This window comes from Leopardus geoffroyi, chromosome B1 (assembly GCF_018350155.1).
Source record: "Leopardus geoffroyi isolate Oge1 chromosome B1, O.geoffroyi_Oge1_pat1.0, whole genome shotgun sequence".
Classification (NCBI taxonomy): Eukaryota; Metazoa; Chordata; class Mammalia; order Carnivora; family Felidae; genus Leopardus; species Leopardus geoffroyi.
The window spans coordinates 180,919,724-180,947,514 of record NC_059327.1 but is presented as its reverse complement, the minus strand read 5'-3'; positions in this window follow the sequence as shown (position 1 = coordinate 180,947,514).

The window sequence follows — 27,791 nt, the reverse complement described above, 5'->3', positions numbered from 1 at the left end:
CTCCCTGCTGCTGAGGTCACTTAAACCATCAGAATTAGCCCAGAACACCTGGGCAGCATGAAGAATGGTCAACCCATCACATTAAAAAAAAAATGTTTAGAACATAGCAATCATTTAAATGGACACTTTACCCAAAGAATAATTTCAATGTATTACAAAAAAAAAGAAAAAAAGAATAGGTGGTGAGAGGAAGTATTGAGTAGTGTTAGTGCGATACACATTTTTTCTTCTTGCATTTAAGGTTCAAATAAATGCACTGTCGCTCTGTGACATTTCAGGTTTTGAAGTTTCAAAATGTATGCCTTCTTTCTAAGCAAATGCTGTTTCTTTTCAAAACGGCAGTGAAGGTCTTGAAGTTTTAAAGTTGTTCTTCAATAATGGGCATCTTGTGATCAATGTGTAGCTAATTAATAGAATTTTATACTTCGCAATATTTATCATAAGTTATCAAAATATTTGAACAGATTTTATTTATAACATTGTGGGACAGTGGTTGGCATTATAATTATTTTTTCTTTAAATATACCAAAAAAATGAAGTAGAAAGGAATTAAATCTTTTTAGCTTCTCAGGAAAACGATGGCATGTAAACACACATTATCAGTAAATGATTTTTTTTTAAGTTTATTTATTTTGAGAGAGCTAGAGAGAGAGTGGGGAAGGAGCAGAGAGGAAGAGACAGAATCCCAAGCAGGCTTCATGTGGTCAACACAGAGCTCAATGCAGGGCCTGAACTCATGAACCATGAGATCATGACCTGAACCAAAGTTGGATGCCCAACTGGCTGAGCCACCCGGGCATCCCAGTAAATGATTTTTGGTTTAAGTCACAAAATGAATCAGTAGGGAACAACAGTTAATAGAAATGAAACATTTGAATCTCGACTCTCCACTTTTACAAAGTGAATCGTCCATAGTCAGTCCTTTGGCAGCAGTGGTGGTGATAGTGGGAGTTGTCCCAATTTGGTGAAGTCAACACTTACAAGAGAACTCATTACCTTCTTTTCCTTTATTTCAATGAAACCTAATTTCTGGAAGAGAATACACAAGGATTCAGAAAATTAAAATTAGGATAAATATTGCACATTTATTTTTACTCATTATTTTCATTGTATAGTAGTAAATTTATTGCATATATTAAAAGTTATTTATTTATTTATTTATTTATTTATTTAGAGAGCACGAATGAGGGAGAGGTACAGAGAGAGAATCCCAAGCAAGATCCATGCTGTCAGTGAGGAGCTAGACATGGGCTCAGTCCCACAACCGAGAGATCATGACCTGAGCCGAAACCGAGATTGGATAATTAACTGACTGAGCCACTCAGGCGCCCCATTACATATTTTAATAAACAAGGTTTCAATCTGTCACATTCTAAAATTAATTAGTATTGAGTATACTTAAAATGGGCCTTTTTAAATATGCTTGTTATGGGCCTCTTTAACCCAACTTTTCCCATCTTGCGGGAAATGCACATTTTTGAAATTTTCACTGAGCTCTTTAAGTTCATCTAAATTTCTAGATTTTCCAATTTCAGTGGAATTATCCCAAGAATACACTTGATAATAAAAGTTAGAGTTAACTCTCAAGTTAGGTGAATGACTGTTCAAGGAGAGCAAAGTTGATTAGAGGAAGGGAATGATGGAATGTCAGTAAAATGGTAGAAGGGCTCTGAAGGGATAACAGCATATCATATGACAGATTTGCTTTAGTTCATTTGTGAACTCTCAAGGACATCAGAAGATCTTCCTTATTCCCTGCTCTGCAGCAATTCGTACAATGTCTGGGAGCAAATAAATTTTTGTTGTGTAAATTGCAAATGAATCCATACTTATGCTTTGCTGTCAGACTAGGCTCAGTGTATGATTTCTCCTCTTATGTTTTTTAGTATGTCCAAAGTAAAATTAAATTAGTTTAGCATCTAGCTTTATGACTATGTTGAATTAATTTAATAATTCTAGGACTCAGTTTATGTTTCGCTCTTAATATTCACTAATTCTTTGATTAAAAAATACTGTGTTAGCTATATCTAGATACCAGTGTTCCTGTTTTTGTTTGTAAAGCTCTTACAGTTCAAACACATAAAATTTATAAACGTTGTGTTAATCCTTAGTTAATCCTTTTTGGTTAATCTATTTAGAACTCTGAGAATATAGGAGAATAGACAATGCTGTTCCTATTTTAAAAATAATATAAACACAGTAAAATTGGAAAGAAATAATATATTGATTTAACCAACTTTGTTTTTATTCCTCATTTTTGCTTTCTATTTTGAGGCTTTGACATTTGTAGTAATACATTTCACAAATTTCCATTTATGGAGTAGGGATTTAGAATTAGCGCAAGAAGTGAATAAATGTAACAATTCTGGAAAGCAGGGAATAGATACTCTAACTAAAAAAATTGTCTAAATCATAGAGGCAATTAACATTTACTACATTAGTATAATATTTGAGGGCTCCACTAACAGCAATGGTTAGGTATATGATGTGTCTAGTGTTCTCCCATGAATATAAATGGATGTCAGAGAGTCTACTAATTATCGAACACAGAAGAGATTCGAAAAACAATATTCAATAGCGAAAATTTCTTAAAAATAACCATTATATTTAATAAAAATTCAAGGTAATTTAGAGATTCATGTAGGAATTAAATAATTTTGTGGTAAGCAGAATAATGTTCCCATTTTCTTCTCCCCCACTCTAAAGATGTCCACATCCTAATGCATGCACCGTAAATTTGTTACCTTAAATGACAAAAATCACTTTCAAACTGTTAAAGTTAAGGATATTGAGATAGATTATCCTGGATCACCACTAGAACCCAGTCTAATCTCATGATTTCTTAAAAGTGGAGAATCATTCCTAGGTATAGTCAGAGAAAGGGATGGGACTCTGGGAAGTCAGGGAATTGCTATGTTGCTCATCTTGAAGATGGAAGGGTCTATAAGCCAAGGCATGCAGACTGCCTCCAAGAAGCTGGAAAAGGCAAGAAAAATTCTCCACTAGATCTTCCAGGAATGAACAGAGATCCTCTGACATTTTGATATTAGTCTGGACAAACCTGTGTCAGATCTCTGACCTACCAAATGTTAAAAGTAATAAGTGTGTGTCCCTCTAAGCCACTAAATTCATGGCAATTTGCTATAGCAGCATTAGAAATCTGATGCAAGTTCTCAAAAGAATGACATACATTCTTGCTAATTGTTAATTTTTTAATCATTTTATTGAAGATTCAAGTTCGGATCCATGCTTAGCAGTTATAGCACTAAATGAAAATATATTAACAGACTTTTCTTTACAGTTAGTGGTGTTAGACTGGTATATCCTATGAAATCAGAGGAGGAAAAACTGAGTTGACAATAATACCTACTGTATGTCTGACTGAGATACTTGTCAGATGTTACATCATTAATTGTAATAATAACGGTGTTATGGTTTTCCATGTAACAAATGAGGAAAGTTAGCCTTGGAAAATTAAGTCAAATTCCTAATCTCCTGAAGGTTATTAGTAACAGAGTTTACATTCTAAAGCAGATTTCAAATTTACCACTTCATGGCTCTGTAATAATTCCTATTCTGATTATATTTCTTGAATCCATTCCTTCCCACTCAATTTGCTGTTTCTAATCATCTATGGAGCAGGGGAATCAGAAGAACTAATTTTCTTAAAGTTGAATATAAAAATAGAGTAGAGTAATGATAAGGACATAAAGGTCAATCTAAGAATGAAATTCATGAGCTTCAGCAGATGAACTTTTATATCCATATTCATGATATGAGGACTATGCCAATTTTTGGACTGGTATGCCCTGTAACTAGTGCACCTCTAGTGGCACAGACAAATCCATCGAATAAGCTAAAAGTTTGGTCATGGGACAGCATGTTTATGTCCCTCCAAAATTCATATGTTGCATTTTGTTCTAAACTTCAATGTGATATCGGTAGGAGTTAGAGCCTTTGGGAGATAATTAGGACGTGAGAGTAAAGTCCTCATGAATGGTATTAGTGTCCTTCTACATAAGAGTTTGTTGTCTCTTTTTCTGCTCTCTGCAATGTGAGGGCACAAGGAAAAGATAGCTGCCTGAAAACCAGGAAAAGGGCTCTCACCAGACATCAGATATGCCAGTGTGTTGATCTTGGACTTCCCAGCCTCCAAAACTGTGAGAAGCAAATGTTTAAGCCACCCAGTCTATGACATTTTTGTAATAGTAGCCTAACTGACTAAGACAGTTGTCAAACTCAATAGGTTATATTAATAAAATTGTCACATTGCATGATTGAAGTCAAGGGTTGGTTAGTTTCTTAAGGCTGCCATAACAAAGTACCAAAAACTGAGTGACTTAAAACAACAGAAAGTTATTGTGTCAGAGCTAGAATTCCAAAATCAAGGTGATGGTCGGGTTATGTTGACTCTGAAACCTATGGGGAAGGATCTTTCCTTTACTCCTTCAACTTCTTATACTTTCAGTCGTCCTTATCTTGTTGCAGTATAATTCCATTCTCTGCCTTTATCTTTACATGGCCATCTCTTTCTGTGTGTGTGTGTCTTCACATGACATTCCACTCTCTGTATATTATATGTCCAGATATAGCTCTTATATAAGGACACTTGCCATTTGGGATTAGGACCCATGCTGATGGCTTCATCTTAACGTGATTACATCTGCAAAGAGCTTGTTTCCAAATTAGGTCACATTCACAGGTATGGAGTTAACAACTTAAACATATCTCTTTGGACCAATTCAACCCATAAGAAGGGTGATGGATAAGTTCCAAGGAAAATTGAGAAGAAATATTCGGAAGATGAACTCAAATATACATGACAAATACTTGAACAAGGATTTAGGAAGAATTCCAAAATACACCATTTGAATGGTGTTTGAATAATATGATATTCTCTCTGGTTTCTAGATTCCTGATATGGTAGGTGACCTGATGAAAACTTCAGCAGCTAATTTTTTTATGTTGTTTTCTAGTTTTTGATTGTTGGTTAACTGATCTCTAGATAAGTGGGAGTAACATGTATTGATTATAACAATAAGTGAGGAAGATGAGTGCCCATTGACTCAACTACAAAAAGAGCCTCAGCTTTTTCATAAGGACTGAGGTCGCAATTGGACATTGAATTGATTCTTTCAGAAAAAGAAGGATGGACGCAGATAAGTAAAAGGAAGGGAGTACGTCTCTTATGCGAAAAATAAACCGTAAGCAGAAAGAAAGTATCAAGGACAGACATGAAAAGGGAAACCTAGACAAAACTCTGAATAAAATCCTACTTTTTAACTTCAATAATGGATTCATAGATTTTTTTTCACAGAGCACACATCGTATCTTAGATAATCAGACATTTAACCACTTGATTATGAAAATATCACTCTGAATTATTAGACCATTAACTCAGCATGAAGTATAATCCCCCAAAGATGGCAAGGATTTGTGTATATTCGTCATCTTCTTCAGGCCAATAATAATTTTCTCATGAGTTTCATTTTTATCAATAAAAATTATATGGAAAAAAATCACAGGACTAAAATTTTTAAAGAAAGAAGTAACTATTTGAAATTTTGTGTATAAGACCTTGATCAATGTTTAGACTACAAAAGAGGTAATAAACAATAAAGCTATTTTTGTGATCTCATTTGTACTTTCTTAAACAAATAAGTCAAACAAGCGTATTCTTTTTGTTGTTGTTTCTGTGGATAAATCTCTCAGGAAATAATCAATTATAATTGTGTAGCTCATTTTAATTTTGTGAAGTCAGTTTTCATCTATTTCTTTCTCTAAATGTTTGCTCCTAGAAAATGCTAAATATATTTCACCTATGAAATTTCTCTCTACAATTAAATAAGGAAGATAAGGAACTATTTACTTTTGCTATTAGCTATGTTAATAGCAAAGTCCATCATTCTCAAGTTGCACTATTCTTACCTGAAATTTAAAACCTTACAAACTTACTTTCATGTACATTTTCATGACATTCACGAAATCCTGTATTTTCTGTGTAGCATAATAGCTAAATGTTTAGTACCTGAAGTCAGAATGCATAGCTTCTAGCTTTAATTTGACCTCTAAACCTGTTCTTTCTGCTATGAAATGACAAGAATAATGTTGCTTAACTCACAAGATCCTGGTGGGGATTCAATAAGGTACTATTTATGAGGGATGTGTACCAGTATCTGCCATATAATCTGCAGAAACTAAATGTCACCTATTAATGTGATTATTAGATACATTTTGAGAATTAACCATAATTTCTGTTTTAGAACTTTTAAATAAGAAATCACTTCTGTTAGGAAAAAAATTGAGAAACAGAAAATAAATAGGAGACTTAGTGAAGAAAGGCAAAACGGGTGGAAGAAAATGAAAAAGAGGTCTTTGCAACAAACCATCACTTCTCCCATTAAGGGCAACAACTCTTGCTTCCTCTAGGATACTCTGTGTAATACATATGTTCAAAGACACGCAGCACAACAGACATTACTTTTAAAATAACTCATTTATTTATTTTATATTGTTGAACAACATAAATGTAGCACATAGTAATATTTCTTAAAATCCATCTTTTTTTTTAATTTCCTGCACATGAAACAGATACACATACACACTTCTTTCTTTGAAAGTGCTCTTACAACTAGTCCAGTTTTTATCGTGATAAAAGCATATCTGGCAATAAACAAATCCCCAATAGAGTAGGGAGAGGAAGAAACCCATCTGGGAGAAACAAAAGCCCCTTTATTCCACAGAGAAAATGGGAAACATACCCAAACATTACTTATTTTCTTCACACTGCATCCAAAACACCATGGTAGGTGAAGAGGTAAATGCTTAGGTTGCTGTTTTAATCAGGGTCTAACCAGATAACAGGAACCACCTGAATATATAAACAGAATAATGCAGAGGATTGGTTATTCAAGTGCAAGATACACTAAGAACCCAAAATTCAGAGAGTGGATCAGTCCCAGAGATTAGCAATATCAATTAGCTACTATGACCTCTGGGCTGGAGGCACGAAGGGAGGAGGGTTTTTTTGGAGGGACCCAGACCCAGGATAGACTGGAAGAGATAGAATACATGGTGGGTTTATCTGGGAACATTTGTATCCACAGAGGAGATAGAACCACGGACCATCCCTAGCTAGAAGTCAACTGGCTAGAATCCATAGCAAATATAGTGCCAGCTACCCCATAACACAGCAGAGTAAAGAAAATAGCAGGGGTAGGTGCAAGAATTCAATCAAGGACAAACAGATGCTGGAAAAACACAATACATGTTGAGAGATTGATAAAAAAAATTAAAACATGGATAGAAGTATGGATGGATGGATAAATTGGACGAGAAAGAATGAGAGAGAGACAGAGAGAGAAGCAAGCAGTCTATCTTGCGTGAGAGCAACCATGAATAGAAGTTTCCATGAGGGGTTTCTTTGCTCTGATGCAAGTTTAGTGACATTAGCTGTTATGTTGATTCATAAATAATAAATAACCGTTCATTTCATGACATTTGCATTTATTATCATTTCTCTTTGAAATTTTTTTCTAATAAGGAATATTAAGTGACATGACACTACCAACATTTTTTTTCTCAGAGAGGACTTCAGAATTATAGCAATTCTCTCATGTTTTATAATGTCTTTATTTTCACAAATTATGTTTTCTTAAAGATACACAGTACCTTCAGCAACTTTGACTCATTTAAGGACCCAGGTGTAACCCATGTTGTTCCCTCTCAATTAATATCACATAGCCTTTGTTTATTTCTGGAGGAATATATTTCTATCTTCTCAGATTATTCATCGGAAAGCCAATCACATTTTCTTTCATAAATACAGTATTTATTCACAGCTTTGAAAATCCGAGTTATTACAAACCAGGCATTGTAACTACCTTTTTTCATAAAGGAGTTAGGAAGCCAGCTTCAGAGTCTCTGTTCTATCTACAAGTATGGTTGGCCAGGTCAAAGTCATTAGGAATCTACTCCAACATTGTGGGATCTCAAACTGATCCTCTGGGGGTTTTCAAGGTAAAAACACTTGTGTTTTTCAGAGCATATTCTTAGTTCAGTTTGGTCACACAGTGAATAATGCAAACTAATATGAACTATTAGTTTATAAAGTATAAACCATTATTTTAACTTTTGTAAACACCAGTTTTCTCACGTCTAATCATTGTCAATATTAACTATGATGCCATACATATTTGCTCAATCAAAATTTACATCCTCAGATTCTCTATTTATAGAAAAGATATTGAAAGTGTCTGAGAAGGTCCTGGGTTCTGGTCCTGGCTTTTTTTCTTATAATTAATTGTCAAACTTTTCTCTTTCATAACTTATCTCCACTTTCCACTTATCCTACCAATTCTACAGTGGGTCATGAAATGATTTAACCATGCCAGATTAACATCTAAATAAGAGAGGTTGGTTCTGCCTGAGGACTGAGAAGTTTGAAAAATAACGTGTTTAATGCGCATCATCTTTATAGCATGAACTTTATGATTTTCACCTTTCTTATACTTGGCTGAAGATTGCATAGTTTAGGTTGTCTAATTATCTTAGAAAAGGACTTACCATTGTATTTTCTTTATTATCACTAAGAAATCATAAAAGGAGGCTATTTCAATGTTTTGAAAATAATTCAATTTTTAAAATATTTTCTGTTTATGCACACTTAATTATAATGTGTCTTTGAATAATTCATTTAATCCTTGATGATGATTCCTGCAGTTGTATAAATTGTAACAATACAAATAGAGGGAATGGGGTAAACATCCAATTATTCTCTGTATTGGTCAAACTATAAATTTGTGGAAGCAACAAGCAATTGTAAATATGGTGTTATTTTCACAGGAAAAATGGAGCAAATTAGAAATTGCTAAAAACCTGATTTTTGTCTCCTTATAGCCTAATCATATGAATTGTTCCTGCTTTATAATATAAACTTTTAATTGGTTTTAAATAATGCTTATACATTTTACACATAAATGTAAACCCTGGGAAACAAACATTACATGTATAAATGCAGGATTTAATGGCCACAATTCTATGTGCTTTTGTTGTTGTTCTCTATACTGTGTAATAATAATATGCCAATCTCTGATATCGAGAAATAAATACGTGATGTTGAAAATGAGCATGCAGATTATTACTGATATTCAACATGGATTTCACAATTTTTTCCATAGTACCTAGCATTTATAGGAGACAAGTTAGTGTGATTTTTAAAGTATGCTAAAATGTTATCTAACATAACAATGATTTTTGAAAGCCTGCAATATTCATTGCTTTACTCACTGTCATTCAAACACTCCACTTGTTCAACTGAATAAAGTAATTATATAATGTTCAGTACCTACTATGTGTAAGGTATTGGGGGATATAAAAATAAGTAATGTTCATGGTAACATTGTTTGTATGTTCATAGTATCAGCGCAATCTAAGGGAGGAAAAAAACCAGGCAGATAATATCAAACTATAATGCATGGCAGCATCTTTAAATATTGATTTGATCTCTAAAACTGTGATGCAAATATAGGAGAAAAATAAGTTACTGTGGCATGAGAAAAATTTCATGGAGGAGAAAGTAGTTGCTTTAAGTTTTTCAGGTAAATGACTTTAAGAATTGGAAAATGGGAGACCAGATCTTCTCAGAATAAAAGATAAGCATGAGTAAAGATATGGGGTAGGAAAAGGACTTCAGCTAACAGAAATAACGGAAATATTGGAGGAAAATGCTTGAGGGCAATGAATAATGAAGTTTAGAAAGGGAATTTGGGACAAAGTCATAGAGAGATTGACATACCACTAAAAGGCACTTGGTCTATGTTCTTATCTTCCCGCTTCCCAACACTAGCTACGGGTAAAAATGGTTCAGAGTGCAGGCTGTGTAAAGTCAAACTGGGTTCTCAAAAATGTAGCATGATTTGTAAATGCCTGGGTAGAGCCCCTCTGAACATATATCATAAGTTTCAACCACAAATGTATAGACTCAATTTTATGTCTTTTTTTTTTTTGAGTTTCTATGAAAATTGTCAAACTTCTTGGAAGAGTCAAAATTGAATTCGTTATTAACAAATGCCTCAATAAATAATAGGTTGAATGTCTAATAGACAACTCACATTAAGGTGTCAAGGCAAATCTTGTTCTCTTCTCTCCCAAATCTGCTTACCTAGTTATTATAGCAAATCATATCATGTCAACTCTACTCTTCCATTTTTTAAAATAAAAACCTTGGCATTGTCCTTGTCTCCTTTAGTATTTTTTCAACCCATCCCTACTTCTGTTGTCTCTGCATCCAAAATTTATAAAGATTCTTATTACTTCTCAGCAGCTTCAGAGTTTCTATCCCTGGAGTTTTTAGTTGTAATAGACCTTCCTACTTCTACCCTTGAATTTCAGTCATCCTCAATACATCACTAGGGTTCTGTTTTGTTTTTTTCTTTAACACAGTTAAGTCATGCTACACCTCATTTCAAAACCCTGTAAAAAGGTCTCTGACGATTAAGTTTGTATCAGCTGGTTATGAGGTACCCAGACTGTTGGTCAAACTTATTCTAGGTGTATCTGTGAGGGTGTTTCTAGATGAGATTAACACTTGAATTCGCAGGCAGAGTAAAGACTAATGTCCTTCCTAATGTGAGAGACCCTCTTTCAATCAAATAAACACCTGAATAGGACAAAGAGGTGAATAAGAGGAACTCCTTGGGCCTTGCTGCTTGACTGGGGATAGGAGTCCTTCCCAGCTTTTGAATTTAAACTGAAAAATCAGCTGTAAAATCACATGCAAAATCTAGCCTACAGGCTTTCAGACTGCAACTTATACCATCGGTGCATGTGACTCAGAGGACTTTGCACTCAGAATAGAGCTATAACATTGGCTTTCCTGGGTTTACAGCTTTCCAGCTGCAGATATTGGAACTTCTTCACCTCCGTAATCACGTGGGCCAATTCCTTACCTTCTTTATGTATACATGTACGTATATAGATATAGACGTAGATGATATAGATATAGACAGACATAGACATAGACATAGACATAGACATAGACACACACACACACACACACACACACACAAAACCCTTCCTTTCCCACACACACATATAGGTTCTATATCTCTGGAGAACCCTGACTAATAGAGAGTTATGGTAATGAGAATGGTTCTAGAAGAACAGAATTTTAAGACTGAGTTTTCTGAACTGGTTTTGGGTTTTCTGGAATTGGCTCTCTAATCTGATTAGATTTAAGATGCTAATGACTCTATTTCCAGTAGTAAAGAACACTGATTTTCCATGGCATAATCTAGCAATGGAACAATATAGCAATATAAAATATCAATATTAAATATTAACATTAGATACTCCAACTTGTAAGAAGCAGGAAGCCAGATGACTTCGTATGATACTTTTAGCTGGAAAAAAATAAGCACACTATCTTACTTTAATTATATATTAAGAGTCCATCCCTGGGGCAACTGGGTGGCTCAGTTGGTTAAGTGTCCAACTCTTGATTTTGGCTTAGGTCATGATATCCCTCATAGTTCATGAGATCAGGTCCCACATCTGGCTCTGCACTGACAGTGTGGAGCTTGGGATTCTCTCTCCCTCACTCTCTGCCCCGCCCCCTGTTTTCTCTCTCTCTCTCCTTCTCTCTCTCTTTCTCTCTCTAAATAAATAAATAAACATCTTTAAAAAGAACTCCAACCCTGTGTCATAAAGTATTTTTCAGGGACCATGATTGCCTTTCACTCTCAGAAGATGTCACAAAGTTCCATTGTTTTAATAAGATTATGCTGACTGGACCTAGTGGGCAGGAAGTAGAAACTGCATTAGAGTTATTGGTAAGAAGTGTACACGCCAGAGAATGAAAAATAAATGTGATAGAAGTTCGGAGGTCTTCTGCCTCAGTGAAATTTTTTAGGTATCTATTAATATGAGGCATGTTGAGATATCCCTTCTAGGTAAAGGTGAAGTCGCTGCATTTAGCCTCTTCTTACAACTAAAAAACTAGCTCAATCCATAGTGGACCCCTTTGGAATTTGGAGACAACATGTTCCTCATTTGAGTATATTACTATGGCTCATTTACTGAGCGACTTAGATAGCTGCCAGCTTTGAGCAGGACCCAGAAGAAGAAAAGCCTCTGGACTATATCCAACCTGAATTGCAAGTTGCTCTGCCACTTGAGCCATAGGATCTACCAGATCCAATGATGCTTAGAGTTCAGGGGCAGGTAGGGATACTATGGCAGGCTCCTACAGGTAAATCACTGTGCAGGCACTTAGCATTTTGGAGCAAAGCTCTGTCATCCTCCACAGATAAGTATTCTCCTTTTGAGAATCAGCTCTTGGCATACTACTGTGCCTTAGTAGAGACCTAACCATGGACCGCCAACATATCATGTGACCTGAGATGTCCATCATGAGCCAGGTGTTAACTAACCCAACAATCCATAATGTTTGACACGCATAGCAACACACTATCACCAAACAGAAGCACCATGTACATGATTGGGCCCTTGTAGAACCTGAAGACATAAGTTAGATGCAAATGCTCATGGTCTTTCCTTTTGCTACACTGCTTTCCACTCCCAGCTAGCGCATGTGGTACCATGGGGAATTCCCTATGATCGGCTGACAGAAGAAAAGGCTTGGGCCTAGTTTTACAGATGGTACTGCATAATATACAGGCACCACCAGAAAGTGGGCAGCTATAGTGCTACAGACCTTTCCTGGGACATCCATGAAGGGCAGTGGTGAAGGAAAATTCTCCCAGTGGCCAGAAATTCAAGCAGTGCGCTTGGTTATTCACTTTACTCGGAAAGAGAAATGGCCGTATGTGTAATTATACAGCAATTCTTCTGTTTGTTTGTTTGTTTGTTTTCTGAGAGGAGGGCAGGGATAGGGAGAAAGGGAGACAGAGACCCCCAAGCAGGCTCCACACTGTCAGCGCAGAGCCCCTGATGCGGGGCTCCATGCCACAAACCGTGAGATCATGACCTAAACCAAAATCGAGAGTCAGATGCTTAACCACCTGAGACACCCAGGAGCCCCACCAATTCTTGTGCTGTGGACAAAGGTTTGGCTGCTTGGTCAGAGACCTGAATGGAACATGACTGCAAGACCCCTCAGAATGGGCAGAAAACATGAAGACACTTGCATCCCATATGAATGCTCCCAAAAGGGTGACTTCAGGAGAGGAGTGTTTTAGTAATCCTTCTGTGGATTATTCTGAGGCTATCAGTCAGCAACATCTTTTCCTAACCACCTCTGTTATTGCCCAGTAGGTTCATGAACAAATTGGCCATGGTAGCAAGAATGGAGACAATACATGGGCTGAGCAATATAGTCTTATACTTACCAAGGACCTCCTGGCCATAGCTACTACTGGGTGCTCAGTATGCCAGTAGCAGAGACCAACATTGAATCCTTTTATGGCACCATTGCCTGGGGCATTCAGCCAGTATGTGGTATGTAGAAACAAACACAACAATAATTATTTTCCTATTTTCAAAAATGTAAAAGGAAAGGGAGATAGATAAGAGTTGATTAAGAATCAAATAGGGGCGCCTGGGTGGCGCAGTCGGTTGGGCGTCCGACTTCAGCCAGGTCACGATCTCGCGGTCCCTGAGTTCGAGCCCCGCGTCGGGCTCTGGGCTGATGGCTCAGAGCCTGGAGCCTGTTTCCGATTCTGTGTCTCCCTCTCTCTCTGCCCCTCCCCCGTTCATGCTCTGTCTCTCTCTGTCCCAAAAATAAATAAACGTTGAAAGAATCAAATATACGTATAAAGGTGAAAGCTATTTTAGCACACCACCATTTTCTCTTCGGTAGTGCTTATGAATCCTCAAGCAAACAGCCACATGTCTCTTAAGACAAAAGGTTTTAATTTGTTATTAACCCAAGATGTCTACAGAATAAAGTCCTTTTTCCAGTAGCCAACTTGGAATACAAGCATACTCTCACAATTAAAGCTAAAAGTGAGAATGGTGGAGAGAAAATATTTGAAGAAATAATGGCTGAGAATTTTCCAGAATTGGTAAAAGATATGAAGCCTAAATTCAAGAAACAACATATACCAAACAGGATTCATAAAGGTCTCCCTAAAGTTGCCTAGGGCATGGCTGATACATTGTAGTCTATAAGAGAGGAAAATACAAATATTTGAAAATGGGTAACAGATGGTTGACTTATTGTCAACAGATTAAGGTCATTTCAATGTTTATTACAATTAAAAAAAATAAAAAATACAAAGAAATAAATTCTCATAGCCAGGCTAAGATTAGGCTGAGACATTCACCTCAAGTGAAAAATTTAAGGGGGCATCAAAAAACTCAATAATCAAGATAAGTAGTACTTTACTCATTATTTTAACAAATCAACATCAATAAAAAAAAATCTGTGATAAACAAAATATCACAATTTTAGTTAACGGGAGGATCTACTACAGATGGGTTAGGGTGAGGGAAGTGAGGTATGCAAACTCAAGGTCAGATCTTGTCTCTATTTAAATTTTTGATATTTGTTTATTGTGAATCTTATTAATTTTGATTTTAAAAATTACACTAAATTATTTATTTTGATGACTGAGCATAAAACCTCTTCTATTTGGCACATAATGTGAGTGACCCAATCACCTATCTGTGGCTCTGTATCGGCAGGCATCAATCAGCAGAAAAAAGAAAACTCAGTATGTGTAACTCACAAGGTTTAAAATAGTGAAATATCAGCCTTGGTATACAAAATAGCTATGTATATATCGATAAATAATAATAATATAATAACAATATTTCATATATACATTCAAAAATGTGAAATTACATTTTTTCCATGAGTTAATCTGCACAGTTCATAAAATTGAAGAGAATTAGTGAACTGGATATTGGATCTGAAGACTGCAGAAAAGAGATTAAAATATGGAAAACATAGGGGTGCCTGGGTCGCTCAGTTGGTTGAGCATCCAACTTTGGATCAGGTCATGATCTCCTGGTCTGTGGGTTCAGGCCCCAGGTCAGGCTCTGTGCTGACAGATCTCAGAGCCTGGAGCCCGCTTGGGATTCTGTGTCTCCCTCTCTCTCTGCCCCTCCCCTGCTCTCTCTCTCTCTCTCTCCCTCTCTCTCTCTCTCTCTCTTTCTCAAAAAGAAATAAACATTAAAAAAATATGGAGGACGTAATGAGGACTAATATTCTTCTCATCACAATTAAAGCTAAAAGTGAGAATGGTGGAGAGAAAATATTTGAAGAAATAATGGCTGAGAATTTTCCAGAATTGGTAAAAGATACGAAGCCTAAAATTCAAGAAACAACATATACCAAACAGGATTCATTAAAGGCAATACATACTATGTCAGGTAGTAATACTTAAAAGTAATTTATAAAACAAAACAAAACAAAAAACCTTACAATTCAACTGATAGTAAATTTTCCAACAGCAACAATGAGAGGCAAAATCAGTGGAAGAATAAATGCTGGGAGAAATGTGTCATCAATTTTCACTCTCTTTCAAGAACAAGGATAAGATAAACAGAAAGACAAAATTTAGCATGAACAGACTCCACGCTCGTTAAAAAGAATATTATCAGTATCACAGGCAGACATACATACATACATATACTCAAGCATATATGATTAATTTCAAAAAAAAAAAAAAAGAAAGGATATCTAAAACAGGGAGACAAGAACAATTGGTTCACAAATACCAATTTAAACAGATACATAAAATTCTGAACAAATATACTAAAAAAGTAGTAGTAACATGTAATTGTTGGATCAAGACAACATATAAGCCTATAATGGGGATTATGACTCCCAAAAATTCCAACATATTTTTATTGTTCTAGAAAGCAATTGATTACTTTTTGAAATTAAATGAATTATGGTAAATTTTCAAAAGGAATCACCAAAGAATTAGAAATAGAGAAAATACATTCCAAATTACTGTAGGGGAAAATTTAGGGAATAAGTTTATCATTTTAAATAACAATAAAAATAAAATATCATAATATATGTTTTACAGAAATATTTTACCAAATTTCCAAGAACAGATGCACAAATTTTACAAAGCATAGAAAAATTGAAAACACTCACCATCTAATTTTAAGAGACATTTTGTTAACACCAGACCAAAAAAAAAAAATGTAATAAAAATGTTATATGCCAACTCACACTTATGCTCATGGATACAAAGCATTTAAACAATACACTGGAAAACATAATCAGACTAGGTTTTAAAATTTAAGAGATTGTAACTAAATTAGTTTTATCCCCTATATGCTAATGTGGATTAAGATTAGAAAAGCTATTAATATTATCCTTCTGTAAAGTGAATAAAGAGATAGAAACTGTGATCAAGTAAATAAAAATAAAGATAATATATCCCATGAAATCTTTTTTTTTGTTTTGTTTTGTTTTTAACTAACAGTCATGAACAAGAATATTCAAACCCGGATTTGTTTGTAATACCAAGAAGCTCATATAGCCCAGATGTCCCCCCAACAGAAGAATGGACAAAAATTACGTATCTATACATCAGAATTAATTACAAAAAATATAAGTGAATGAGTCACAGTCAATCAATTCAGACATAACAATCTCAGATATATGTGTGGCCTGACCGTAACATTATAATGAATGAATGAATGAATGAATGAGTAAGCAAGAAAGCATTTGGTATGTTTTCAGTTACATAAAGATCAAAAGTATGCAAAACTAAAATATATGCATATTCATTTTAACAAAACTACAGTCAACACTCATGGTTTATAATTCTGTATTTGTGATTTGCCTGCTGGCCACAATTTATCTGTAATCACAAAATCACTTTCCTGGTCATTTGCAGACATGCTCAAAACAGTGAAAAATTTGAGTCACTGAGGCATATGTTCCCAGGTGAGGTCGACCAAGGTGAGACTCTGTCTTCTTGTTTCAGCTCTCACAGAGATGGCCAGAAAAGGGAGATGACAGTGATTCCTAGTTCAAGAAACTCTGTCCCTGGGGCCAGTTGGACAGGAACCCCAACTCTGGCATCTGATAGAGGGCAGCCTCAGGCAAGTCACTTAACACTTCTGAACCTAGTTGCCTGTTTTGTAAAATAAAATAAAATCTACCAGAGTGAGCTGTTTTTTATGATTAAGGGTAATAATCTGTATGAGATGTGTGTGTGTCTCCATATTTTGCCTAAAAGCAATGGTTCAGTATTTGCTAATTCACTGTTCACCTCAATTTTATGCCATATAAACACCACAGATAAGGAGGATTGACTGATGAGGAAAAGCAAGAAAATAATGTATATGAATACAATCATTTTCAGAGAGGAGCAAATAGGGGTGGTGAAGGAGCCTGGAAAAGGGAAGTCATATAATTGAAAGGGCAACAAAAGGACCTTTGTACTGGTCGTGCTCTGCTGGATAACTCAGATGTTGGATTCTCAATTACTCATTTTATTATGGTTTTACTGTATACGGCATATGGCATTTATATAACATAAAATTACATTTATAAAATATTTCTTAATAATAAACTTATTTTAAGACATGAATCTGCCTTTCTTTAATGGTAGGGTTAGCAAACTATGGCGTGGGGGCATCCGTATTGCCTGATACACTCATGTTTCATCACAGCCTGGATAGCCAAACCATGCCTCATGAGCCAACTCCACCTGATTTTGTCAAGTTTTATCGGAACACAGCCTGCCAATTTGTGTTTGTATTTTCTATGGCCACTTTCGAGCTAGGTGAGTAGCAATGAGTAGTTTCAACAGACACCCTAAGGCAGCCAAGTCTAAAATACTTATCATTTGGCCCTTTACCGGAAAAGTTTGCCAAACCCCAGTCTAGGGCAACATCATGATTCTCCTCATAGATGTAAAAACAACCCTGAAGTCGAGGCCAGGATGGGCTATGGAGAAAAACCAAGCGGAAACATTTTCTCGACATGATAAAATGGCAGAAACTTTTACGATTCTGAAATACTCATAAAACAGCAGGTGTGGGGGCTGAAGGAAAGTGCCAACAACCAGAACAGAAAGTAAGCCAGCAATAAAACTTGCAAATTGTCGCTCAGAATTCTCTCCATCTCCAGGTAAGTCAACTGAGACTAAGGTAAAGAAAGTGCACCCATGCTCACAGATGTTGGATCTCCTGAAGCCATAATTCCATACAGCCTGACTTTTATGAGAATAATCCATATGCAAACTAACATAATCTACTAGAAATACTAGAAAGTGGTTCCCATGATGAGCTATAGGCTGTGAGAGAACGTCACTGTCATTAACTAAGACTTCTTAAATTGTATTATTTCGGAGAGTGAAGAAAGCAGTGACATACTTAGTAAACCTTTTGGGCAATCTCAAGATTCAGTGGACTGACCACATTAGACATAAAGAGGAATTTAAGCCTGTTGACCAACTCTGAAGTTATTGGGAGATCCTGGATTTCCCATCATATGTAATAAGAAAATTTGATGTTTACTATTTACATATTAAAGAATGAAGTGAATGTGGCATACAAAAGACTTGAAATCACCAAACTGACTGATATTTGGGCTACCTTTTATAAATATGATAATTCTTGTTTTGTTTTGTAATTGATTTACAAAAAATCAGGATGTCGTGGTGAAACCGTATCTTATATTTGCTTGCCCTGTTTCAGTGTGGCCATCGCAATGATCTCACGGCCAATAGCCACTAAATGTAAGAATCAACAAAACATGAGCAGGTGGCTGTTGGCAGGGGACAAAATGGTTGAATTCAAATCCCAACCATGAGGTTGGATATTTCCCTGTTTTCTTGTTTAAAATCATTATACATTTATTAGAAAATAAAAATTGTGTTGAAAATTATTAAAGGCAATTAGAATACCAAAAAAGTATTTTTGAAAAAAAAATTGGGATAAGGTAATAAATATGATTTCATATTACATGTGAATACAAGATCTTTTTAAAATTATTTTTTTAGTTTAATTGTGTATTTATAAAATAAATTTGGCTCCACCACAAGTGAGGGTTCGTGGGGAACCTTGTAATATTCAGGGGAAAAAAAAAACTTTTTTTATAATTTTATTTTCCTAGAGTCCATAGATCAAAAAAAGGTATAGGGTATTGAGAGGTTTGAGGATTAGGTTAAAAGCCTCTGTGCCCCCAGATATAACTGATGTTGCACAGCAATTAAAAAAATTACCCAAAATTCTCATGTATAATGGCTTGATTTATTTTTATTATTTTGCTTTTGGGTGGAACAACACATTGATCATACAGACTTGATGAATTCTGATTTGGATTGAATGAAGCACGTATATTACACTGACTCTTCTTAAAATTATCTGAAATTGGAAAACAAAAGCAATTCTTACAGTCTTCTGCTTTGAAAACTTTACTTTGGAAATATGACATCATTTAATGTTTTTCATTTATATTCAATTAAGCTTTGATTTATGGCTTCTGAAAGATATAAAGTCAAAGCAATTTACATAATTTGGGTATTTTAATGTAATCTATCTTGTTACTTACTGCAGGGGTTGTCACATTTGTCATCCCATGAATTCGTACATCCTTATATAACCCTTTTAAGATTTCTTATAAGGAAAGACCTGGTCTTTGTCCCTCACGTTTTACTATGTCCTTTTCACACACTTGTTCTGTGTCTCACACCTCATTTGCCATCTTGTTGAGGTAACACGCCAGAAAATCATTGCAAAACCCTGCATTGCAGGCCTAGTGGCCTGTCAGGTGCTAATTCTTCTGTCATTAGGGAAGCCCATGTGTTCCCTATTGATAAAGTGTTAGTAGGTAAGCATGCTATTTACAGGATTGGGCCAAAGAGACAATTTACATTTTATTAAAAAAAAAAAAAAAAAAGAATGCATGAGAAAATCAGCAGATTTTATTTTCCATGTATTTCAAGGACAGAATCATTAAATACCCAACCCAGTGTTTCCAATAAGACAAGAAAAAATGTAGTTGGGGTCACAGCTGGACACGATGTACAAGGAATTGCTGTAAATAGGTCTTTAGTAAAGTGGCAGTGAGGTGTGGGGGTAGTTGAAGTGTTCTATAGTCTTGTGATTAGGTCTAAGTCTTTCAGTGAGCCTCTGCTTCTGGACTATAAATTTCAAAAGTGTTTTCCAGGTCCCCCCCACCCCCAACCCATCCCCTGCTTAGGTGGGAAGAATGACCAGAGCTGGCAGGTGCTGGGTATTTCTCTTTCCCCAGGTCGATTAGGTTCTGACAATTACCACACAGAAGGGTAAGTTCTGGTTTCCCAGGGCGGGCCTTATTAAGAGCAGAGCGCTGTGGCATATTTCAAAATGGCTTCTTTTTCCCTTCTCCTACAGGAAGCCCAAGGAAATTTGACTCAGTCTCCAGGTTGAACTCCTGAAGGTAACCCTCACAGAAGTGTGGGAACGCTCTGTGACTGTGTCCCCCTGGAAGTTTTAACTCTCAGACTTGTCAGAATTGAGCTTCTAGCAATTCATCAATTACAGTTCTGCTTTTCCAGAACTCTCTCCCTTGAAAGTTTCTGCTTGCAAGTCCATGCTCTGGTAAGTCCTGATGACTTTTGTTTACCCGTTGGTCTCTTCAGCTTGAGAGCAGCAATTTCACTTGTGTTTTCCTCTCTCTTAAGAGTCCTAGAAGAGTTTTTGGGTTTTTAGTCTGTTCTGCTTTTTATTTGTTGTTAGGACAGACTGACAAGCTCTTTACATGTGAAACCTAAAACCAGAAGTCCAGGTCATTACTCTAAATCATTTTTGTAAAAGAAGGAGAAACACAATTATACTGGAGGGCATGAGGAGGAAATTATGTTCACAGAAACTAACCATGAATTAGTCTCTTATCATCTGCCCTAAAATAGAGTGTGTGTGTGTGAGTGTGTGTTTGGGGTGGGGATAGGGGTCAGAGCAGTCAGGGCCCTTCACTCTTCAGATATTTGAAGCCGTTCTAGGAAAAACCTTACAACACATTTTCATAATATCTAAATTTGACTTGATAACATTTCACCAGAACATGAAAAGGACATTTTTTGAGAAGCCTTTTTATTTTTTATTTTTAAATGTTTATTTATTTATTTTGAGAGAGTGAACAAAAAAGAGCATAAGACCCGTGAGATCTGAGCAAAATCAAGAGTCCGATGCTTACCCGACCGGGCCACCCAGACCCCCCTTCCAGGAGCCATTTTTAAATGCTGCCTACATTTTGAAGTTCAAAGGCTTCATCTTCTAAAACAAACCAGTTATTAATACACAGTACGTGGCATGGTGAGAGAAAATAAATCTCCAAAAATTTGTAAAGAATTCCACTTACTTAGGAGTTAATGGCCGACTTTACTGTTATCACCAAGATAGTTCCTAGTACAAAGAGAGCACTTTGGAAAAATACCGTAAGTTGAGGCTTAATATTTCTACTATAAGAAGTTGCACAAATTGCTGAAGCTCTCCCTCTACCTGTGCCCTCCTCCCACTGCCAAGCTCTTTTCTCTCTTCTATTAACATTCAGACTGTTGCAACAGTTTAAACAGCCGTTGTAAGAAAGGATGAGCTCATCTCATTGGCTTTACTTCTTCATTTGACATTGGTGCTCAAACCAGTGAAATCTTCTTTCATCCTCCACTGCTCAGTGTATCAATAGTCTCCTTGTTGGGGTGTCTGGATGGCTCAGTGCGTTGAACATCCAACTCTGATTTCAGCTCAGGTTGTGATTCCAGGGCCGTGGGATTGAGCTCTGCATTGGACTCCATGCTGAGCGTGGAGCCTGCTTGAGATATGCTTTTTCCCTAAAATAAAATTTTAAAAAGATATTGAAAAAAACTAGTCTCCTTGTTAACTTAGTGGATTCTTCTCAGGACCTATTTTACCAGTATGACATTTGATATCGAGGGCCATTTTCTTCATGCATTCTTGAAACGTCTTGATTTCCATACACAACTTTCTCCAGGTGTTTTCTTATCTTTCTAGATAAGATATTTTTAGATCTTTCTTATCTTTCTATTACTTCATTCCAAAATGAGCTATTTTCCTGTCCTGGTCTAAATTTGGGGGTTCCTGAGAAATAGTGTCCTACACATGGGAAAACTCTTCCTTTTCCCTCTGTGATATCTCAGTCACCCGAATAGCTTGACCTGTGTATTCAGGACAGATTTTCACTTGAGCCCCATTCTTATCCATAAACCCAAATAACCTTCTAGGCATCCTCACATAAAATTTCTACAAAACTCTTGTTATTTTTTTTATCTCAACTCGTTGCAACTGTTTATTATACCTCCAGCATCATGTGTCTCTTCCATACCTCAGAAAATGGCACTTTTAACCACGTCCCCCTGGATCCATCATAAACCACTTAGGTCTACTTGTTCCTGTTGGTGTCAGTAAAGGCCAAAATTGCTTTTTGATTGAAAAGCAATCAGAACAGAAATCTACCAAATTGGCTAAAATCACAAGCCAATTTATAAAGCTTCAACACCTGGAAAATGAGTTCGCTATCTTCTAGGCCTGGCACTACTTAGCAGTGATGATGGTCAAACAAGTGAAACTTCATTTAAACATGATAACACTTTATGTTTTAAGTAACCATTGTCCCATGCACATGGAGACACGGCAGTCCCACCCATGAAAGTCCTGGCCTCATAAGTTGCGTGTAGAAGGCATTTGATGGCTCTATTTCAAATATTATATTTGATTTCGGCAGTAGCTATAAGTGGACAGCTCTGTGTAATACCTGTTCAATCAATTCTCTATATTACATTCTCTCTGTTAAAATAACTGGTGTGACTTCTTTTTTCCTGCCTGAGCCTAACTGACCCAACCAGACAGAGAAGATACACACGACACCAGGGATGCATGCTAGAATGGATGTATCTGTCTCTTCAGGTCTCCTCTTACTTCTCAAGACGCACCTCTGAAGTGCAAAGCCTTAGCCATCTATGTGGCCCATGGAGCTGATCAAGCAGAAGAAAATAAAAGCACAGGCTTGTTCTTTAGCATGTGCCACACCGGGGTGGGAGGAGGGGGTTACATGTTAGCGCACAAAGGTCAGTTATTATAAGAAGTTTCTTACTCTTCACAGTTAAATAATCAAGTCAATTATTTTGCAGCTTTAATAGGCCTTTCTCTAAATGTCTTTGCGTCAGGTCTGGCCAGCACCCACCTCAGCCTGTAGGATGTGGTCCGTGTACCGCATTAGAGCTTTCACTAATGCAAACTTGCACTAATGCAAGTTTCACATACAAACTTCGATGCACAAAGTCGACTCCTCTTCTGCCATGATACCCTCTGCAGTGGTATGGCTGTAACTTTTTTCTACCTGGCTAATTCACGGTCATTTTTCAGGAAACATTATTTCTTCTGGAAAACTATTTCTTATCACCACTCTCTTCTACCAGTCTGTCCTAATTCCTCTAATATAGACTCTAATATTTTATACAGCATCCTATGGTTTTGTTGATTAAAATTTTATGTCTGTCTCAATTTCAAGAATGTGAGCCTGATGAAAGCAGGCACTGTATCCATTATATTTACTACTATATCTCTGGAACTACAGACAGTACCTGATATGTCACAAGGGTTTAGTAAAATATTAGCTAATGATTGATAAATAAATGATTGTTGCTGTCTATAACAGCCCTGTCCAGTATAATTTTCTGTGATTTTGGAAGTACTCTATGTCTAAAGTACACAGCATGGAAGACTCTACATTCATGTGCTATCGAACACTGAAAGCTAGTGTTTCTGAGGAACTGAAATTTTAATTTAATTTTAATGAATTTAAATTTAATTTTTAATACCTGTATATAGGTAGTTACTAATATATTTGGACAGTGTAAGTCTATGGAATAGACTTCATAGGAATGTCCAGGGAAATATATGACTGAAAAAATATGTATACAAGAGAAGTATATTCTCCAAAATTTAGAGAATTTTGAGATTCATATATGGAAAGGGAAAATTGACCAAGTTTTTTGAACAGGGGACACAAGAACACAAAACATAAATAGTACTCTGGCTTGGAATGTAACTTTTGTCAATATAGTACAGCATAAGTTTCTTGTATTTATGAAACTAGATATACAATGTGATTGACATTTGAAAGAAAATAAGATTTTTAATGTCCTGTCGTCTTAGAAAACATGGAGACTAAATCTCGTTGAATGTATACCCTTTAAGTGTATATATGCTCCAGCCTCAATCCTTGATTATAACTTTAAATAGTATTTCTAGAGTTCACAGAAATGAAACATTTGGGTACATACTTGATGTAAAAATCATTGTTGAATCATTTTGCCTATGTTGGTTATATAGTGAAATGAGGAAGCCTACTTATTATGTTTTTAGAACCTACTCACATTAGATTTTGACTATTTTCAGAATTTGAATCCTTTACACATGTTTATATATTCTACATATGTTTTCGTCAAGATTATCTTAATTGACATCTTTCCTCACGACAGATTTATTTCTCTCACAATAAGTAAATTTTCCCATTTTCCTTCAGTTTTTGAACTATCTTCACTGAAATGATAGATCTCTGTTCTTTGTCACTATGTACTTAGTCTTTGATACTCTGCAGTCTTAAGGATGTATAACACACGTTGTCAATAAGTATTTGTGTATCCAAATAGAACATAAGCAAATTTTACATTTTCATATAAATATAAATGTATTCTTATAAATTTGGAAATATCCTACATTTTATCTGTGCCATCAGCTTTGAGAAATTGCTAATCTAATTCTCTTGTGCCATGCAAGTGTTCCTAAGTTCTCTGAATGTTCTGGTCTACTTGATTCAATTTTGTTTTTGTAAAGGCTAACCTCCTATGATTCCATCTGAATTCAGAGTGACTATTTTGAGATTAAATAGTATCTTCTAGATAATATTCATCCTAGATCTGTTTCCTCTGCCTTGGGAACAGCGATGATGTCATTTATTTCTGATAAGGTAGTACCTACCACTTTGGTTAAAGATGCTTATGACTCATTTTTAATTTCAAGCGGTGTAGGCATATTACCCTACACCTAGTCACTTCACACCCTCCTCTTTACATTAATATCTCCAACACCAACCCAAGAAAAAATAATAGTAAAGACATTTTCTACTAAATACAACATTCTAAAATTAGGTCAATAATTAGTTTTATAATCAACTGGTGGTCCAATGAAGCTCTTACCCATGCTCTTGGGTCTTGTTCTCTCCTAAAGACAAATGCCTATCCTTAAAAGAGAACACACAAAGTATAGAGAAGAGTTAAGAGGATGGTTAATAAAGTTTCTCTTCCAGCTGTTCTGAATACCATCTCAGCTTTTCAGAAGGCATCTGAGAAGGCATCTTGTCCTAACTATCCTCATCTCCCACATATATATGAACACAGCAGCATAAATAGTACGAAGATATTTTTTCAAGGCTGGCAGGCCAGGAATGTAAGAAAGAGGAGACCAGACCAGTGGGCTGTCTTTGAATGAAATTTGTTGGAGGAATCCCACATCTCACATCTCACAGTAATAGGCTTTTCTCATTACCTTGATATGCTCAGTTATTGGGTGAGAGCATCCCCATAGCAAGCATGGCCTCATTATAAACACAGTGGTACATCCAAAGGGGCAACAACTGGGACTGCCAGTCAAATGTACTTCTGCAAAAGCAGATCTGTGAAATGCATTTTCATGGCCACCACCCTACCCTGACTTCAGTCTGTCCCAATCATTCCACAACAGCATGTTTGGGAAGGTCACCTATAACCTCCATACTGTTAGGCTGAAAGATTACTTTTCAATCTTTCTCTTACTTTACTATTCAGCCATGCATCAAGCATTTGAAAGTATTCCCATCAGTCATTTCCTTAAGACACTCTTTAACAACATTGACACCACTGCTTTTCTAAAGGACCACATTTTTCTCTGCTTGCTCAGTAGGTATCTCATATGCATGCTCCTCCTCCTTTGCTTCGTTATTGAATGTTTCAGTTTCTCAAACACTGGGTGATAATCCCTTTTTCATCACACTCTGTATCCCTTCCATGGTAAACTTCATCTACATTAAAGTCCTCAGTTTTTACCTTTATGCAGGTGACTTTCAAGTTTATATATCCATTTCAGATACCTCCCCTGAAATATATATCCAATTAGTCCTTGACATCTCATTGATGTTGAAACAACCATCAAAGCCAACAAATAAAATCTAAATTCATGGACTTCATGACCTTCAACACCAATAGGTTACTCCTTCCAGGATAATATGTTACAACAAATTTCATCACCATTCTTCTAGTAACATGAGCCATACAACTCCAGTCATCTCTGTCCTATTCTCATCTCACATTCACACATTCATTCACCACTCATGTGGGATTTGCCACATAATATCTTTAGATTCTGTCTACATTCCTCTTCTTTCACCTACATAACGTCACTAATTTACTTAATGTTTTTATTTTTATTTTTGAGAGAGACAGAGTGTGAGCAGGGGAGGGGCAGTGAGAGGAGACACAGAATCTGAAGCAGCTCCAGGTTCTGAGCTGTCAGCATAGATCCTGGCTCGGGACTCAAACTCATGAACCGTGACATCATGACCTGAGCCCCAGTCAATGCTTAACCAACTGAGCCACTCAGGTGCCTCTGGATAATGTCCTTTAATTTGTCATACCTCAGTATAAATATATCTTTCTCATGAAAGCTTTCCCTGGTGTCCTAAATTGATGAAAAATCTTTGTTGAATTTTCCAAATATTTCTTAGAGTTTCAAATTTATATTGCCTTCTGTAATTGGTTGATTTAATATCTCTTTCCCACTATAACAAAATATTCATGGGGCACCTGGGTGGGTCAGTCGGTTAAGCATCCAACTTCAGCTCAGGTCATGATCTCATGGCCCATGAGTTCCAGCTAGTGAAGAAGGTTTAAAGCATTAGCCAGGCCATCAAACCTTAATATAAGCTAACTAGCGTAAGAGTCTTCATAGCTACCCTCAAACCCATAACCCACAGTTTTTTAATTGGATGCTAAGCTAGAGTATTTCCAAGGAAATTTACTTTTTCTTAGACATTCTTTTCCAACTGGTTGTGACCAATAACATCCCATGTCCTCTGTCACTCCTTTCCCTATATAAATCCTATTTGTTGCTCAGATGGATAAGCCAGTGTCAGAGCCAGTGTTTGGGGTGAAATAACTTCCTGAGTTATTTGAACCTATAAAAGGATCAATGTTTTCCGAGAAATGATAAATCTAACTTCACACCTATAGAAGCAATGCTCTAAAGCGATGAAATGAGGAATGTTTTGTTTTGTTTTCCAAAACAGTCTTTCCCCTTTTGAATGAGAGCAGTGTGTTATTTTGTCAAAGGTGAGAAATACATGAGTAATAGCAAGTAGAATTTAACTGTGATTTCCCGTACTCCACCTGGAAATATGAAAGACTGGTTCTCGTGGAGTGGGGAGGAGCTGACAATACATTTTCAGGATTATTTAAAGTTTGCGGAGCCCCTAAACTTCTGAGATAGAAACTTACTAACGCTGTAGACATATGACACCAATATAACTAGTTGAAAAGTATTACATTCAGTCTAAAGTGGTATTTGGCATCATTTTGACAATAACAGGTTGTTTGCTTGAATTCAACTTTATTTTACTGATCTAAGTATGACAGGTTCTTGTGTGTTCAGATGGACTGCAATATATAATTAGAGAAAAGATTTTATGACAACCAGAAACTTAAACTTGTTTCTATTGTATATAATGAATTGCAAATCACTTCTGCCCAAGATCTTATGGAGATGACCTTAGTTCACCCTTCCTTTAGGAAACTACTTTCTTCATAGTTAGACATAATCTT